The sequence below is a fragment of the Abramis brama genome (assembly GCF_963993115.1).
Source record: "Abramis brama genome assembly, chromosome: 7".
NCBI classification, from domain to species: Eukaryota; Metazoa; Chordata; class Actinopteri; order Cypriniformes; family Leuciscidae; genus Abramis; species Abramis brama.
This window is the reverse complement of record NC_139969.1, coordinates 3,169,601-3,190,502: the sequence shown is the minus strand read 5'-3', so window position 1 is coordinate 3,190,502 and position 20,902 is coordinate 3,169,601. Positions and strand designations below refer to the sequence as shown.

The 20,902-nt window shown below is 37.9% G+C and overlaps 1 long non-coding RNA gene across 1 annotated transcript in view; it reads right to left on the bottom strand.

Moving 5' to 3' along the window:
* LOC311086218 overlaps positions 1-20,902 on the bottom strand; it is a 74,034-nt gene that overhangs the window by 51,137 nt on the left and 1,995 nt on the right. The window contains exon 2 of the long non-coding RNA XR_014607026.1: positions 12,587-12,654. This is a non-coding gene — a long non-coding RNA (uncharacterized lncRNA). The remainder of the gene's footprint in view (positions 1-12,586; positions 12,655-20,902) is intronic.

Below are 20,902 nucleotides of genomic sequence, written 5' to 3'. Positions count from 1 at the left end.
TGTAAGTGTGTGTGCGGTGGACTCTGCAGCTGTTTTGCAATCATACACTTTCTCTGACGCTTCCTCTGAGGAGCACTTCTGAAAGTACATGTATGAGCGAAACAGCCAACGTTAAACCGCACAGCATGCCGCTGAACATCACCTACAAGCTCATTACACCCTTGCAACAGGTTTTACAACCCGATGCCCCTTGCAACAGCAACATGTTTTACAACCTGATGTCCTTTGCAACATGTTTTACAACCTGATGCCACTTGCAACAGCAACATGTTTTACAACCTGATGCCTTTTAAGAATCACGGCCAAGTCAAGGATCATTAGTTCTATTCCCCATTAAGGCTTAGTAATGTGATCAAAAGTAAGTATTAAAAGTCCTATGCTATTTTATATTCAAGCAAGTCAACTCAAAAACAGTCAAAATGTACAGTATCTTGATGAAAAGAGGGTTCTTTGCTAAATCTACACTAAAACCAAATTCAGTGTAGTTCACAAATAGTTACAAACAGGGCCGTAGCTAGAGGATTCGGGGCCCCCTGAAAAAAATATTGATGTGGGCCCCCACCACCCTCCACCAATATCATATACTGTACAACAGATGAGCATGGAGGCCCACATACAGTATAACAGAAGAAGGTGATGTTGTTGTAAAACCTTTATTTTAAAAGTTAAATTTATATAAAAATTACAACTAATAAAAATAAATTGTTAAATAATAATAAAACCAATTTAAAAAAAGTAACAGCAAAATAATGTTTTTTCCCCCATCAGGGAAACAGTCTGTTATAATTCATAAATCAAAAAGTAAACATTTATACAAGAATGCAGTCAAATTTAAAAAATAACCTCATTTATTGTTTTATTTTTTAATAAAGATAATATTATTAAATAAAGCTAAAATTTATTCATTCAAGTGCATTCGTGTTTTATTGATGTAGGCTAATAAATACATCATCAGCCGGCAGGTCAGGTGCATAATGCAATGCGTCGTGACTCGTGTCAATTTTTTAACTCTATTTACAATAGTGTAAAAAGACAGGGATTTTGAACACGTAATCATTCGGTCGATTGTGGTGCGCATCGATAATGAAGAGTGAGTAGCCTAGCCTACCCGACAGGCTGTAGACGGTAGTTTTCTTATTTCCAGCGAAATAACAATACAACCTGTCTTCAAAGAACGTCTTGATCGACTGGGATACAGCAACTCTCCTGGCCTCCCTCTCATTCTTTTCATAGCATTTCTGGTGCCCTAAGTTATGTTTTCTTTTCCCCGACATTTTCAGTCAATCTCCTGCTCTTCCACCAAGTTCATCGTTAACTTCAGGCACTGCCGCCTCAACTCTGATTGGTTCTGTTCACGAGCTGGGGCGGGACTTACAATTTTATTGGGTCGATCTGATGTTTGTCACTGACTATAATAATTAATAAATACTTTAGATCGGACTAAACCATTTATAGGGAGGTAAGGAAAAAATATTTAACCAAATTGCATGTTTTCGTGGTTTTTATTTAAATCTCAGGCATACAACTAATATAAATATTAGAATTATTCACACAACAGGGGCCTATATAGTATAACTTCTGGATTTTGTGGGGCCCCCTGGGCAGTGGGGGCCCCTATAATTGTCACCACCTTTCACCCCACTAGCGACGGCCCTGGTTACAAACGAACTGTAAGTAACACACTGAATTGAATGCACTGAAGTGCCTTGAAACGAGCAGCATTATTTAATGTGTTGATGTAATATCGATTGAAACATTAAGACAGGGCGGGGCATATCGAACAGCTCCTCCCCTTTTTTAAAATAGCCAATAGCGTTTCGTTTACACCACAGCTCGGCCAGTGCTGTTGAGTTCAGTATAGCCGCAGTTTCCTCCTAATGTCTAACCGTTTCTCCTTCTAATCTCCTTTATATCACTGTAAAATACAGCATTATGTGCAGAATTCAAATGGGTCTGATACGCTTTCTGGTCTGCGGCGACTCGATCACATGATCCGCTCTGTGTGTCGTGTCTCTGGACCGAAGCCGCGGCGGTTCATGCGACACTAACGTGAAACCAGACTTCATTCACTCCAATGGAAAGCATATTTACACTGTCTGAATCGTTCCCTATCCCCTATATAGTGCACTTTCACCATGTAGAAAACAGTAAATGTGTGAACAAGTGACCGATTTCAACCGCAGCAACAGCGTCTGTTTATAATGTAGGGGGCGGAGCTTCAGATTCTAGAGAGCATTTGATTGGACAGAAAATCTGATGAGAAGCTGAAGAGTGACGTCGTCAAAATCATTGATCAAAATCATGTTTTGAACGCTTATATCTTCTAAATGCTAATTTTATCATTGTTTTGAAGCACACTCGCTTATAGATAACAGTAAGGCTACATTCATATTCATACTAAAAGCAAAAAAACATCAATTTTGATTTCATGAGGACTACATTAGTTGACAAGAACTAACAATAAACAGTAATTCTAAAGAATGAATTCATCTTAGTTAATATTAACTTCAACATACGTATGCTAATACATTATTAAAAGTAAACATTGTATCTATTCACATTTTTAATGGACCTGAACTAAGATGAAATAACAATGAACAGTTTGTTAACTAATGTTAACAAAGATGAATAAATGCTGTAGCAAATGTATTTCTCGTTGGTTAACGTATTAACTAATGGGACCTAATTGTAACCATATTTGCTTTTTTGTCAAACATACTCAGATACTCTTCGAAAAATCACTGAACTTAACTTTAAGCAGCTGTTGGTCGTTAAATCAGTTTAAGTAACAAATGTAAACTTCACATGGAGAAATATAAAATCTCAGCTCATGTTATGAGTCACATGAGAAGATATTGAGGGCGTGTAAACGGTTAGTTCTCACTATTCCTCATGAACCCAAATGGACCCTGCGTCTCATTTACACACAAAGAGGCCCGTTGCTCAGCCCTGCTCTGAAAAGAACATTCAACTGAAGAAAAATCACATGAAGTGCTCTGACAGGTTAAGATTATGCTTAATTTAGGTGTAAACAACAAGAAACAAAGCACTCGCATCTTTTGTCCTTGTCCACAAAGCTGGAAAGCACTTCTTGGAAATCACAAGGACCAATCAGATTGTCCGACTGCAATGGAGTCAAGAGTGCAAACGACTGTATTGATCCATCAGCAAACTAAAAAGATTTAAGCACAGCAAATTAAACTTACTAAGTTATCCTATTACTGACTTGGGGTAAGAAAACCAATTGGGTAAGAAAAATAATCTTGTTTTCCCTTTATATTAAGCTTTTTGAATACATTTTTCTGACCTCCTTGGCAGATGTTTTTTTCACAAACACTTCATTTTGATACATTTTTCAGAAAACAAGGGGTATTAAATGGGCTTTCAATAAAACTTGGCTGCCTATACAGTAGAAATGCAAACATTTGTATTAAATTGGTGCTACCTGACTAGAGAAATCGGAGAAAAAAGGCGGCCGTCTTTCCTTTTTCCTTTTGAAGGAAAACTTCAACACCCATAATGCACTGGGCATGTTGCAGTCAATGGCCACGCCCACCGGTCTGCTATAGATACGCTTACCAGAGTCAAATACCACCTTTGCTATAGTAGGAAATACTTCTTAGCAAACTTTATGGTGTCAATTGTATTGTTCCCGGGTGCAAGAATTCAAAGAGTAAACGTTTAGCGGGAGTGAGTTACTTTCTGTTTCCAGCACATTGTAGACAGCGGCTAAAGGCTGCAAAGAATTGTAAAAAACAGAGAGAACGCGGTGACGGAAAATAAAATAAAAACTGTGTGTTTAGTCAACTTTTCAGACTGGATGACCACAGTGTTTTAGGCCAAACGGAAGAGAAGAACTGTTGAACATTGATAAACCTACTCTTGTAAAACATTGTTCAGTTGCATATACTACCGATTTTGTAACAATACAAAGTGTGTTGAAAATTACACTTTAATATCTTAAGTCATTTTGCTTCTCAAGGAAATGTGTCTTGATTTAAGAATGTTTCGACATTTGTATTGTAAACCAAAACATTCATTATTTTGCAGTTAACATCATTTTGTTTACATGATGTTTCATCAGTTCTTGGCACAGAGAATGATGGGAAATGTAGTTTTGTTGCCTCATAAAAAGGATTGTTCAACAAGCTTGATAAATGTTCTTCATTAGCAGTACATAAATTATGTTGGAACTAAACTGTCATCAACATTCGCAATAAAAAAGTACTTAAGACCAATCACAATTTGGTTCCACCCGATCAGATCGTGTCATCCTCACACAACAGGTGCACGATATTTCCTTCTTTTTTCTTCTCTTTCTGACTACAAAAGGTTTCAAAACTGGTCATGCTAAAGAGTCTGATGTATAAATATCAGAAATATCTCACAATTAAGGATAGAAAAGCAGAGCAGCTTGAGGGAATCTTCTCCACGCTCCACGTCCGCCTGAAAGGAAAACACACGGAAGATGATAAACCTGAAAGAAAACATGCTTGAATTTCTCCTGGAAAAAGTGAAAGTGTAAACACTGACAGATGGAGGAGGTTAAGAGGAAAGACACGTGTGTAGGAAAACTAACGCAACACACACCACACAACTGTTCATGCATGTGCCTTAGGAGGGATTTCAGCATCATGTGTGTGTGTAGGCATGACGTACAGCAGATGTGTGTGGAGTCAATCCCAGGATGCATTTCAATGGGCCGTTTTGGCTTCAACGTTGCAGATTTGCATGACAGCTCTCTGTTAGTTTCACATCTGACTAACAGCATGAATCTAGTCCACGCTATAGCTTATTCTTGCCAAGAACTTATGAAGAAACCACATTAGCAATGGTTGCTCATTACCGGGATACACCATTCGTGTCCGTCCCATTGAAAAGGTCAAAATCCGCCTGTAAACACATTAAAGTGAATGACGGATGCATCCAAGAGAGGAAAAAGTCAGTCTGACTTTTTACCAGATTTGGTTGGTCATAAATGTCAGACAAATCTGCATATATCAGATTATATAAATGCAAAATTAAAAGTAAACATGCACAGGTTCTAATGACTTGTGATCAAACACAATGCATTGAAAATAAAGAAAGCCATAAACTAGTCTATATCAACCTGGTACCTTGCAAACACACATTTGTTTCCAGGCAGAACAATTTAAAGAGTTTGCCAGATGAGGAAAGTGCTTTGCAATTTTGCGTGCAAGCATGCATCAGGAATCAGTGTGAATATGCATCAGCGAATGGACTGTGAGCGGCCCGTCTGATGCCGAGACCAGCCCTTTGTAAACAGATGATAAGTGCGAGGTTCAAGAAAACACTCAATGCACCATTTGCTAGAGACATTCATCTGGAAACGATTATAAGAGAAGGAAAAGCACCTATTATGAAGTCATTGTAGTGATGCAACAATATTTCAGCAGTGTCAAATCACAGGCAACACTGCATTGGGACAATGGCTTGTTTGTATTGAATTCCTAAGTAAATCTGGATGTAAAAAATCTGTTATTGATGTAAGTGTGTGTTGTATGGGCTTCCTCTAAGGGCGGTGTGTGAGCATAACCCTTCTCGCCACACAAACCGCTACTCAACCTCAACAACAAATCTCTTTCCTCCTGTTTACGCCCGTCCTCTCTTAAACACTCCCACCCAGTAGAAAAACAACTAACCAACCCAACCGTAAAGTTATGATATTATAAAGCACATTATAAAGGTGCTCAACTGCTGGGTCGTGACTCGATAATGGGGTCGCAGGTGGAAAACAAAGCGCTGCACTGATCATATATACAGTAGTCAACATTTGAAGTGGATCAAAACCTTTCATTAAAGTTATACATGAATTTTGAACAATAACAAAATTAAATGTAAAATTATAAGTAAACATGCACAGGTTCTAATGACTTATGATCAAACACAATGCATTGAATAAAGAAAGCCATAAACTAATCTATATCAACCTGGTACCTTGCAAACACACATTTGTTTCCAGGCCGAACAATTAAAGAGTTTGCCAGATGAAGAAAGTGATTTGCAATTTTGCGTGCAAGCTTTGATTAACTTTTTTTGATCCACTTGAAATGCGACTACTGTATTTACTTTTGTAGGCCAACATGTTCGCATCACCCTGATTACCTTGACAAAACCCAATAGGATTTTTCCATTGGAGAAAATAAGCTCTGTGACCAAAAAAAAAAAAAAAAGTTTATGATTCTTACATAATATCTTAAATCTCAACACAACTTTTATGAATTTTGAAGACTAAAACCAATCGGCAGAAGTAAGTTTTGCCCTGTTTAGTAAATCTGGGTCTTGATGTTTTGACAACCTCTTTATTTAGACACTTGTTAGCAACCGCCTTTTTTCAAGACAAGCCAATGCTTTAAGAAAAATCCCAAGGGGGTATTACTGGTGAATTTTATGTTGTAGAATAAAACGGTAGAATGACAGTATCTTGAGCTTATGTTCACCATAGAACCTATTTTAGGCGATTAACCAAAACCTTTCAGTTTTGGTCTTCAAAAATATGTCACTCTAATGTGCATATTTTTGGTCAGCAGCTTTTAAACAGGAGGAGAAACACATTCCACATGTTTAACTGTTGATGTCAAAGAGCATGTGTCTCATCTAAACCGTAGTCAACATGGACAGGTTGCAGTCAGATCAGTGAAGCACATGAGAACTGAAAGACTGAGGTGGTTCCCCTAAAAACAGCATTTCATTCATTCAGATAAAATATATCCCTGAAATGCACTGTAAGACGCTTTGGATAAAAGCATCTACCAAATGCATAAATTCAAATGTAAAAAATCATCTCTACAAGAAATAATCCAATAGTCGGATGTCATATAAATAGGAACAGAGCATAAGAAAAGGACATTTACATTATGACACAAGATCATGAATAAGATGAGGAAAGTGCATTAACAAAGTCAATGATTTTTCTGGAAATGAAAGCACTTTTCAAAATGTTTATTTTGATAGCCAACTTTAGACATTATACTAACTATAAGTGACTTTGCAAGCACGTATTCTACTAACCCAAGCCTAACACTCTACTAACACTATGAGTTAATTGACATGTAGTTGCATAGTTAGTAGAATGTCTAAAGTTGACTATCAAAATAAGTGTAAAAAGTTTTGTTTTATTGGCCTTTCTCCTGCAATCTGGTCCATGCTAATGTGGTGATGCAGTGCATTAGAAAGTGCACTTCAGGAGTGAAGTCGTGACCTCTGAGGGCCCTCGGGTGAAACAGAGACACACTGAAGCTCATATAGAAATTAAAGGTGACAGAGGCATTCACTGATTCATGCATTTGGGTCAGCAGTCACACCATGGATCAGTGAAAAACGAAAGTTCACCCAAAAATGAAAGTTCTGTATTGTTTACTCACCCTTGTGCCATTCCAAAAATCATATTAGTATTTCATATTATCCTTTTATGGCGGTTTTTTTTTTTCTTGCTCGACGGCATCGGGTCACTATAAACTGTGTTTAGCCGTGTAAAAAATGCATGGGAAAAAATAACAGCACACAGATTTGAAACAACACGAGGGCCTTTTTATGTTTTTGGGGAGAACTATTCTTGAAGGATGCAATTCATAACATTCACAGCATGCATTTCATAACCTTGCACTCCAGTTATATCAGATCATATCAAATGCACATGATCAACTTTAGCTTGAAATGTTATGTTATTCTCCATTTGCTTTTCTTTTTCTACCTCGGGAAACGTGCATTTCTTTCTGTGAAGCTGCTTTGAAATGAAATGTATTGTAAAATGTGCTATACAAATAAATTTGGAATTTATTTTAAATGTAAGTGCAAATAAAGCATGGACATTACTGCAGATTTTGGGGAGACACATGACTCAAGTGATACATGACTCATAATGAAATCAGCAAATACGAATGTGTGTTTTACGGGACTTTTCCCCCTTTTGAGCGTTTGATTTGAAGAAGATGAACGGCTCAGGTTTAAACAGGAAATGGTTAAAGGTATGAAACTACAGCAAAACCCCCCTTATCCTTTTCCTCTGATGCTATTCTCAGAGTCTAGTGACAATGCAAACTAACAACTGAATTGACATTACCAGAATTACTACAGCGGAAAACGTTCTGCAGCGGCAAACGTAATAACCTGGCAAACATTCAGCTTACCATCCAATTCTTCACATTCAAACCTAGTGTGTTTGATTCAAAAAGGAAAAGAAGTCTCTTATGCTCATCAAGGCTGCATTTATTTGATAAAAAAATATAGTAAATAAAATGTGAAATATTATTAGTTTTATTTTAAACTCTAATAATATTTCACATTTCTTTTACTATATCTTTTTTTTACTGTTTTCTATTTGAATATATTGTAAAATGTAATTTATTCCAGTGATCAAAGCTGAATTTTCAGCAACTCCAGTCTTCAGTGTCACATGATCCTTCAGAAATCATTCTAATAGGACGATTTGATGCTCAAGAAACATTTCTGATTGTTATCAATGATGAAAATAGTTACTAATACAGCAAAAAATCTGGGCTAAGTAAGATTTTTTTTTTTAAATAGCAAGGCTAAATTGATCAAAAATGATATTTATAATGTTAAAAAATATTCTATTTCAAATAAATGCTGTTCTTTTGAACTTTCTGTTCATCAAAGAATCCTGAAAAAAAAATGTTATCACTGTTTCCACGAAAATATGAAGTGATTTAAAAAGGCATCTCAATGGTGATTCCTCTTTCTTACGGGTCACAGGTAAAGCGGGTCTCTCAGACAGCTGCTCTGTAACTGGAGGGGACACATCGCTCAGTTTAAGTCAGGGATCAGACGCTCTTATCCGTTGATTGCACAAAGACGGACAAAATCGCACCCTAAGCTGGAAGAAGCTGTCCAGACCTGCACTCTCACTCCACTTAAACAACAACAACAAAAGAGATGCTTAATGCGGGCGAGTGCCAGGTGCTTGAGACACACTCTCACCCCGGACCGGGGTCACGCTTTAGCATCCCATGACAGCTCCACTGATTAGCAGACAAGCCTGGAGGTGATGAAAGGTCAGATAGAGAGAGAGAAGGAGATGGACAGTCAAGGTGAAGGAGGACAGAGGTTATAACACAACCTCCTCGAGGCCATATGTCCTTCTCAGACTGACCAATAGCCTGCTTGACCTTTCACCTCAGGTTCACGCTGTCGCTTTCACCACAAAACCACTCCATCAGAATGACGAGGAATCGACATTCTAGAGTGGATACATTCTTTTTCCCAAGGCGTGATGTTGCCAGGCAACCAGTGTTACGATGTACAACAAACACAGATATTGGATGACGACATCACTACAGGAGGACAGGAGAGGGATTGGTCAATCAGAACGTAATCAGAAAGGTTACGTCAGACATGCCCACTCACAGTGAGTGTTTGGTAATGGTAATAATAATTATGTATGTAATCATAATTTGAGCAATGTAATATGCAATGTACTATGTAAAATGCAATGTAAAAATATGACATTAAATTAAGTACAAAAAGGCAATGATAGATAGAATGGTACAATGATCGATTAAACGATGGATGGATGGATGGATGGATGGATGGATGGATGGATGATAGATGGATGGATGATAGATGGATGGATGGATGGATGGATGGATGGATGGATGGATGGATGGATGGATGGATGGATGGATGGATGGATGGATGATAGATGGATGGATGGATGGAACGACAGAACCATAGATAGATAGATAGAAAGATGGATGGATGATAGATGGATAAACGGATGGATGGAATGACAGAACCATAGATAGATAGATAGATAGATAGATAGATAGATAGATAGATAGAAAGATGGATGGATGGAACGACAGAACCATAGATAGATAGATAGATAGATAGATAGATAGATAGATAGATAGAAAGATGGATGGATGGAACGACAGAACCATAGATAGATAGATAGAAAGATGGATGATGGAATGACAGAACCATAGATAGATAGATAGAAAGATGGATGGATGATAGATGGATAAACGGATGGATGGAATGACAGAACCATAGATAGATAGATAGATAGATAGATAGATAGATAGAAAGATGGATGGATGGAACGACAGAACCATAGATAGATAGATAGAAAGATGGATGGATGGAACGACAGAACCATAGATAGATAGATAGATAGAAAGATGGATGGATGGAACGACAGACCATAGATAGATAGATAGATAGAAGGATGGATGATGGAATGACGGAACCATAGATAGATAGATAGAAAGATGGATGGATGGAACGACAGACCATAGATAGATAGATAGAAAGATGGATGGATGGATGGATGGAACGACAGAACCATGGATGGATTGATGGATGATGGAATGACAGAACCATAGATAGAAAGACAGAAAGAGGGATGGAACGACAGAACCATGGATGGATGGAAGGATGGATAGATAGATAGAGCTATAGCTGAACAATGTTTGAGCCATAATATTTTCCCTCCAGTGAAGGAAACTCGAACCCACTCTGTCACAGCAGGATCAACACAAGTCACTCAATCACTCCAGGTCAAGCGTCCTCAAACCCCGGAGCAGCTGCACCAGATCAAATCATCATAATCCTCAGTGCGATTCGTGTTCGGCACAGGCCTGCACATCTGATGCACAGTGACAGAGTCGACTCCGACAACTATGCACCCACTGTTTCAAGGTGCGCTTGAAATGCAATACATCTTAATTACCTGGTTGCGAGCCCTTCGGGTGCCTCTGAGACGCTGTCATGTCTCTCTGTCTCTCCTTCGGTTATGTTTAACGGCTATTATAGTCAGACTTTTGTGAGAAAAGACAGTTCTGAAAATACCACTAGGCAATTATAGTATTACCCAAAAGCTCATGAAACATGTCAGAAATGTATGTTTGGACAGGCTTTGAAGTCGGCCTGTTTTCTTTTCTTGAGGTCCAGAATAGCTGAGTGTACCTAAATCAATCTATTCTCAAACTAGAAATCTTCATAATCGAAAACAACACACAAAAAAACTCCCACCCGCCTTCGGCTGTAGTGTGTTTTATTTCTTTTTTTTTCTTTTTTGACAGTTGCATACAGTAACCGCCCTAGAGCCCTCCTATGTGCTTCCCTACATTGCAAGATGATTCATAGTTTCTATATATAAAAACACAAAAGCATCGCATCGATCACTTAAAACAACCTTGTTTTTAAAATCCTCTCACTATGTGCACTAAGTTTAAACCATCGTAATTAGAGCTGAGGTTTGCTCCACATTCAGTACACACCTTGCAGAAGGTTTTGCCAACTTAAGAAAAATGCACTGAAAACTAAACAATACACCAGGTTAAGTCCACTATTAACCCTGAGGAACTTTTCAACTCTGAACTGCACTGACTCGTTCACTCCAGTTCACTCAGATGATTCATTTAAACGAACTGACTCTGTAGTTCACTACACTATTCTCAGTATAAACTATGGCGTATTCTAGTTGTTTAAGTTGTATTTTGTGCATAAGCATAATGCTGTCTCCATAATAAAGATCATTCAATCAATCAATCAATAAAAAAAAAAAGTTGACTCAGAGAGATTAAATTATATCATCAGATAATGATTAAAACACATTGTATTAAGCACAATACAAGACACTGAAACCACTCACTGTTAGTAAGATACTAAAAATGTCCCTATTAAGGCAGTTTGACTACTAGCTACTAATTACTAGACTGTAACTAGACTACTTTAAATTACAACCAGCTTGTGGACTGAGAAGACTGAGAAGACTTCATTTTGAAAGCAAATAAGTTGTGACCGCATTCGGAAGCACATTTTCTGACCGCATAAACAGTGATTTAATCGAAATGGCTCTGAGCTTTAAGTTCAACAGTTGTTAAGGCGTTAATGCAGCTCTTGTTGGATTATTCAGTGCTGGGTGTGTCGACTGAAAGCGAATGAAGCCACAGCCTGCACTAGTTTCCTGTTGGTGTAAAACCAAAGCAACGCTTCCTATCGTTACCTGCACTAATCACGAAAGTGAAAAAACTACATCAAGAGATGCAATCGCAACCACAAGACCACATGACCAATGAAAAACACAGCTTTGATGGAAGCGCGTGCCGGCGCGAGCCAAGAGCCGATGTCGCGTGCTCACACCTATACGTGCATCTCCAGATCTCCGTTAAATTCAGCGACTTTACAACTGCTCTGTGGCCATCGTTACAGCCAAGCCCAAACGTCGTAATTAGTCATTATGGGGGTTACACCCTAAAACAGGTTCACAAATTTACTCATGACTGTTGAACTGTTTAACAGCTGACCTAACAAGCACTTCTACCTCTCGTGATTCTCAGAGGACCTGGATGGATGTTCAGCGCTAGTTCGGGCCTGTTGGTGTGAATAACACCGTCATCAATATGATGGTCATTTGGACGTGTCAACTCTATGTGAACTCCCAAGTTGGCGTATTTCACTTGCACTGAGAACCGGGAGGATTGTTCCTGCTTTCCCATGATTCCTAACTGATTAAGATTAAATGGAAAAAGGCAAGATTGAGTCACTTGACCTACAACGCACAATGCATCTCATCTGCCGAACGCTCGTCTTCACTAACCTGATGGAAATGTAGTTGCTCTTCAGTTATGTCTCATTGAAGTATCAACTTCGCCTCAGATGTTTCTTCTGCAAATAAAGACAGACCCAAATGAGTCAATAGTCGTCATCCAGTAAGAGTACAGAGCTAAAACATGGTAAAACAGTGTAAAAAGGTCAAAGCATGATCTAACTGTGAGCATTATGTTTCTACAACATTTATTAAATCTCTGTTAATGTCAGTTAATAAAAACATCATTAGGATATTAAGTAAAGATCATGTTCCTTGAAGATATTTTGTAAATATCCTACCGTAAATATATAAAACATTTATTTTTGTGAGTGAATGCTGCACAATCGTGAACATAAATGAATAACTTTAAAGGAGATTTTCTCAATGTTTCGATTTTTTTGCACCCTCAGATTCCAGATGTTCAATAGTTGTAAACCATACATCAATGGAAAGCTTATTTATTCAGCTTTCAGATGATGTATAAATCTCAATTTTAAAAAATTGACCCATGTGACTGGTTTTGTGGTCCAGGGTCACAACTGTTTGTTGTTTGTTCATTTTAGCTCAAAGTGCATTAACTATTGTTAACAAATACAAGTTTGGATTTTTAAAAAATAAGAGTGGCAGAGCGAGTTATGCATGGATATATGGATAGATAGATAGATAGATAGATAGATAGATAGATAGATAGATAGATAGATAGATAGATAGATAGATAGATAGATAGATAGAACGACAGAACCATGGATGGATGGATGGATGGATGGATGGATGGATGGATGGATAGATAGATAGAACGACAGAACCATGGATGGATGGATGGAAGGATGGATAGATAGATTCACCAAACCAGCTCTAACCAGCATACATATTTCTACTGGTCATTTCCAGTATACATCCTTTGAATGACACATACTACTGCATTTGCAGAGTCACATGAACCGGTTCAAGCCGGTTTTCCTCTATCAGCATTTTTAACCAGATGCTTCCCACTTTTCCAGTCGGTAGCTCTTGACCTGCATGACCTTAATGACGGAGTCCACCGCATGCTCAGGAAACTGTCTGAAGTGTAAACGGCCCCGTGGGATTTCACGATGATTGATAGCGGAGGAAAAACGCAACAGAGAAACAAGGCAGATGTCAAACCTTTGGCCTTTCTGTTACGTAATCATCGAAAGGTGCAACGTGCTCAGGTGGACCACAGATAACCACAGATCTTCTCCTGTAACAGAACCAGGAAGAACAAACGTTACCTGGATCAGGAATCTGCGCAAGTTTAGGAGTGTTCCTGCGGTCGGAAAATATTCAAGGACTGTTTGGTGTTTGAATCACAGGAACAAGTGATTATGCGTAATTTCCTAAAAACGCAGAAGAAGAGTCATGGCAGCTTGCTTAAGAGGATTATATAATGACAGTAGCTTCGGGAGTTCATGCAAAGGTCAAAGGGTCAAGAACTTCTTGCGAAGATTAGTATACAGATAAATGTGAACAGAATACAGTGAAATTAGCATGAAACACACACAACATCCTCTAACCTCAAAGTATAATCAATAGTAAAACTGATGCATATATAAAACGCTTGATCTTGAAATAAGATCCATATGTGCAAAGGAATGTTTAAGCACATATTTAGGGTGTTTATACAGTGAAACTTGTCTTCCCCATTGGGGTTTCTATAGGTAGATACTGATGGAGTGTGTAGATGTCTGTGGTTAACTGCTGAAGGATGTAGTAAGAGCATCTGAGCTTGAATGAAGAGACTGTACGGGTTGTAAGTGTATGATGTTTATTCAGCTGCCAGAGTTTGCTAGAGCTGCAGGAATGTCGAAATGCACTTGCTTCTGTGTCTTCAGGTACCAGAGAAGTGAGAAGTGTGTTTGCTTCATCGACGCCTGCTGTCACAATGACCGTCTGAAATGTCCTAGGGTTGCAGGAAAACCTCTTTGTTTAAACAATTAAACAATATTAAAGACATGTTAATATTTCAATGCATGATTTTTAAAGTCAACATGAAACTATTTGCAATTTTAATTTCGTCATGTAGCATTTTGGATGGATGGATGGATGGATGGATGGATGGATGGATGGACAAACGGATGGATAGACAGACAGATAGAATGATAGATGGATGGATGGAACGATAGATAGAACAACAGATAATGGATGGATGGATAGAACGATGCATGGAATGACAGAACCATAGATAGATAGATAGAAAGATGGATGGATGGATGGATGGATGGATGCATGGATGGATGGAATGACAGAACCATGGAAGGATGGATGGATGGATGGATGGATGGATGGATGGATGGAATGACAGAACCATAGATAGATAGAAAGATGGATGGATGGAACGATAGATAGAACAACAGATGGATGGATGGATGGATGGAACGACAGAAAAATGGATGGATGGATGGATGGATGGATGGATGGATGGATGGATGGATGGATGCATGGAATGACAGAACCATAGATAGAAAGATAGAAAGATGGATGGTTGGAACGACAGAACCATGGATGGATGGATGGATGGATGGATGATGGGTGGATGGAAGGAATGACAGAACCATAGATAGATAGAAAGATGGATGGATGGAATAGAACAACAGATGGATGGATGGATGGAACGACAGAACCATGGATGGATTAATGGATGGAACGACAGAACCATGGATGGATGGAACGATGCATGGAATGACAGAACCATAGATAGAAAGATAGAAAGATGGATGGTTGGAACGACAGAACCATGGATGGATGGATGGATGGATGATGGGTGGATGGAAGGAATGACAGAACCATAGATAGATAGAAAGATGGATGGATGGAATAGAACAACAGATGGATGGATGGATGGAACGACAGAACCATGGATGGATTAATGGATGGAACGACAGAACCATGGATGGATGGAACGATGCATGGAATGACAGAACCATAGATAGAAAGATAGAAAGATGGATGGTTGGAACGACAGAACCATGGATGGATGGATGGATGGATGATGGGTGGATGGAAGGAATGACAGAACCATAGATAGATAGAAAGATGGATGGATGGAATAGAACAACAGATGGATGGATGGATGGATAGATAGATAGAAGAAATTTACACTTAAAAAAAAAAGTTCCAAATGGAACCTCCAAAAAAGGTTCCATTTTTGGTTCCCCAAAGAACCTTTCACTGAACCGCTCTTAAAATAACCATTTTTCACATTTTAATAATCTCAAGAACCCTTTTCTACAATAAAGAACCTTTCGCACAATGAAAAGGTTCCATGTTGAAGTTAAAGGATCTCCATGGATCCACCGACGCCAGTAAAGAGCCTTCAGTGTCCGGTTGAGTTCCATGGCCGTAGATTCAATGCCGGCCGGAGAATCGTTTTCAACAGCTGTGATTCTAATGAAAGAAAGTCTGTTATACACTAAATTTCTTAATTTGTTGCCCTTCAACTGCAAACCATTAGCGCTTACATAAAAAACACAACATCTGCCAGAAAGTATCAGCGAGCGTTGAAAAGAACAAAACAGAGTTAGGCGGAATGAAACCGATGTCTCTCTCCTTCACTCTTGACACAACCCACGGTTCACAACGTTAAATGTCACGCAACTACAGCGCTCTGCTTCCCGTAATCACACAGAAATCACCTTTCACGCTCTCATTCTGACAATGAAAACACTCGAGTTTCGCAGCACAGCCTGAACACAGGCGTGATTAGGTGCGAACAGCTAATAAATGAGAACCACACTCCCTGCTACGGTCCCAATTAGATCCTTATGGACCCAACATGACAAACCCGAGGCCTTCAGCCAGCGCTCTGTCATAACAGAGTTCAGAGCCGCGCATGGAAAGGTGTTAGAGGAATGCAACATGGTTAGCGTGACGCTCCGTGTGGAACAAATGCCTTATAGTTCTGTGCCCCGTTCCTTTCGTTTTAATAGAGAGCAGAAACTAATAAACATTTTGATACGCTACAGGTGTTGATGCATGCTTCTGTGGTGCATTATTCTGTGCATGTTTAAGGTCTACCACTTATGTAAGTGATTCAATTATCGTTAACTCAAAACTAAAACAGCTAAAAAAATAAACATTAACTGAAATAAAAATAAAATATATAGAGGTTTTTTTTTATAATAAATAAACGATATAATATAGAATAATAAATAAATATAAAGCTAAAAAAAAATAAAACTTAAAAATTATACACACTTTTTTTTAAAAACTAATAAAAATGATCAAACAAAATGACTAAAATTTTAAATAAAATTAAAATGAATACAGAAAATAAAAAATTTAATAAATAAAAGTACTCAATTGCATTCAGTTAAAAAATAAATAGAATAAGCTATATAATATAGAATAAATAAACTATAAAGGTAAAAATAAAATTTAATAAAAACAATATATTTTAAAAACTAATAAAAATGACAACACAACCAAAAAAAGAAAACAGAAAATAAAAAATAAAATCTGATACAAAATAATAGTATAATAGTACTTCTTTAATTTCAGCTATAGTTGCATAGGCAACATTTCTCAATTTTGTTCAGTTTAAAAATAAATAGAATAAATAAACTATATAATATAGAATAAATAAACTATAATAAATAAATAAACTATAAAGCTCAAAAATAAAACTTAAAAAAAAAACTATATGCACATATATAATTACTAAAAAGTTTAAATACAATTAGAATGAAAACAGGAAAGAAAAAATCTGATACAAAATAACACTGGCTCTTATCAAAATCCTTCTGTTTACAGCCTATATATGCAGCATCCTAACCTGAAACACTCTTCATAGGCAATTCTGTGTCATTCAAATATTACATTCAAATAGGTTTGGCATTTGCATGTTGCTAAGCTTCCAAGCATAAAAATACATAGCAAAAGAGTATAACAGAGCGTTTTTATTTTCTATCAATGCTTTTTGAAATGCATTACAGGTTCTTCATGTAGAGAGTGCTAAAAAGACAATCGCAAATGCACCCGTGACGTCTTAAAATGCTTCAGTTTGCATTTCTCATGTTTTGTGATGAGACATGCACTACCTATAAACGAATATGTTTTATAATTAGTAACTCGTCATGTAGACTTATGTAATTTGATGCTATAACAGTTTAAGTAACGCCACGCCGAACCAAACAATCTTGTTTAATAGGCCCGTGACGTGCAGACAATAACTCATCAGACACTATACACTTCTGTTTGTGACGTTTAACTTTAATATGCGTTTAATATGTAAAGCGGCAGTGCTGTTCTCAGGTGCATGAGTGGAAAACGCACGTTCTTGTTCCCCGAGCTTTTCCACAAATATTTCAAGTGTACTGAAATTAGAGCTGGAGTCCATCCAGGCCTTTGAATTCCTGCGAGCACGACGCACGTGCCAGACCGACTCTGTTTTTAATTTTTCACCCTTCTTGTGTTTTCCTTACAGAGGCCGTGCGTCTCAATGCAATCATTCTCTGATTCCTCGCGAATCTGTCCGCGTGTGTGCAGGAAATGGGGCCAAACTGGCTTCCTGAGTGGCTCGGGAGGAAACACGGAAATAAGAAAGGGGTGTGTGTTTAAAAATAACTCGGTATAAAAGGTCCAGACAGGATCCCACTCACTCTCAGACTCACTCTCACACACTCGCTGGCGGGATGTTTCTCCGGCGTTGCACACTCGCAGTCAGGCACGCAGGCCTCTGTGGAGTCACGCTGCCAATACTACACCAACAAATCACACACATTTGAATAAAAGACTCGCATACAGCAAAGAAAGGCATCAAAACATATAATATTTAGACTACAATGCTGGTAGAGTGATACAATGGAGTCACGTTCTATGTAAAATGTCAAAACACTCTACATTATGTCCGAATTCGCATATCCTTCCTAAATAGTATTCGAAAGTGTGTCCCAAATCGTAGTATGTTCCATAGATACCCGGATGGTCTACTTTTCCCGGTTAAAATCCGAGATCCGTGCACACTAACGGCTGATATTGCTATGTTGGACGAGGATTCGATTTGAACTACAAACACCAATAAAAAAGTGTTAAAAACTACAAAAATGGCGGGTGTGCGAGTCCCGACGGTTCAGCAGAGAGGTTTAGATAAAGGGGTTTGATCAGTATCTAACCTGATGAAAATTATATTTAAAATTATATTTAATCTGAAACAACATCGTGAGCTTTTATAAAGATTTAAAGTTTTGAATAATGACTTTTTTTTTATTTGGACTGTGAACATTATATTATATATTTTTATTTTACTTGAAGATAGACAAGGTCTCCATCATTATGCGAACACATGAGGAGATTCTCCGCATGAAAGACCCATGACTTTCAGATCAATGTGCTACATTTCTCTCAAGATAACAGTGGGAAATTGAATTAAATTGAAAGTGGAGGATTTTACCTGTGACAAGATGATTGACAGGGCAGTTTAAACAGTGATAGGATGAAGGTGAGTAAGCGACAGGTCTGTTATAGACATATTTATGTCTCAAAACTTGCCTACTCAAAAAGTGTGTACTTTTTCTTCACAAAAACAGTACATTTAGGGCGAATTGGGACGCAGCAATAGTATATCCATGCACTATAAAAAAAAGAAAAGAAATCTGAGATATAAAGAAAATGCATTGCTGTGTGTTACAAGAAAATACTATTTTAGTCTATCAACTTCAAAACTTTGTTTAATTCAGTGCTACTTGCCATTGCTTTGTAGAAATGTACTTTCTAGGTAAATCCTACGGCAATTTTTTTAGTGTGGTGTATATTAAAAAAAACATGGTAAAACTGTGGTACACATCCCAAAAACACTGGTAATACCGTGCTACTTTTTGGCACTTAATGCAAGACAGCGTTGGACCATCCTCAAAGGCCTGAAGTTGTATATATAACAATGTCAATCTGCATACTCGCATATATTATAACCTATCTCTAATCTGCTTAATGCAACTATAAGGCATGAAGATATTAAGATACAATAAACATTAACATTTTGCTTTGAAACATGTGTATTGTGAAAAGCGCTATACAAAAGAAACTGACGGGAAAGAACAAAAGAAAACTAAAGTGTCTGCATTGTGGGTAAATTGTCTACAGTTTAGACGCATTGTTTTAGGCCATAAATCATAAATACAAAACCAAGAATGTAAAGTGAGTGTAATGCACAAATTTCACACACAAATCACCCGAATCCTGACACGAGATTGACATGAGAATGATCCATGTAGTAAGCAAAGATAAAAGAAGCTGCGGTTTGTAAAATTCCTGACGTTTGTGTTGCATGCATATCTAAGATGAATGCAATTCATGTACAGTAAGTCATAGCGTCTTCTATAAACCACGTTACTTAAGTCAGATCACAAATCCAGCGGTATCGTTGATAGTTCTCGCATTTTCAGGACTGTGACGGCTTATGTAAAAACATGTTTTGCAACTTTCACATGTTACCCAACCATTACAATATTGTGCAAAAAAAAGGGTCATTTTGAAAGATTAAGAAATAATTCTCAAAAGTAATTGCTCATTCTTGGAGGACGCATGATTTTGGCACGACTTAAAAGTCCAGCATTAAAGGACGTCCATCTCTATAATCATAATAATCTCTTTTCGGATGAATCACTTGGATAGAATTTGAAGATTTTGGTTTCAGTCCTGATATAAGAAGAATGACAGATGGTGACTAACTCAAACAACGACTGTTACTGTCAAATAAAAACACACTGACTGTGTGTTAAACAGAAAAACATTGCAATTCCTCAACATAAGATTCATATCTACAGTAATAGTTTCCTGTCAAATATATTTTCCCAAGAGGCATAAACATACAGACGAGCACCTACACGCACACCGGGATGGAAATAGCAATTCATTCATCGCAACGGCATGAACACACTTGCACACTGACACATCATTTAGAAATGATGCATGTAATGCATGCTGGAACGCTGCCATGACAGGCCGAACACATGTCAGACTCCCGCGCGCATGACGTCTGTAATTGCTTTCATTTAGTGCAATGGAAAAAATGATCTACGTTCGTCTGCATAAACATGGCGACTGTTACCACAAACATGTGCCGTTATGTGTCGTTTACATTCAGATGACATAAGATGTGTAAAGACGAGAGCTAGCGCTGGTTTTTAAAACAACAAGGGCCGTTCACGTCGACAGAGCCCATTTGAGGGGACATTATGCAAATTAGCATTGACTGCTACCAGTGGAAAGCCTAAATGCTTGACGCACACTTGTGAGTGCAAATGCTTCTAGTCTTGCAAGCGCAATTTGAAAGCATTTTATAACACGACACTGTGCATCAGTTTAGCA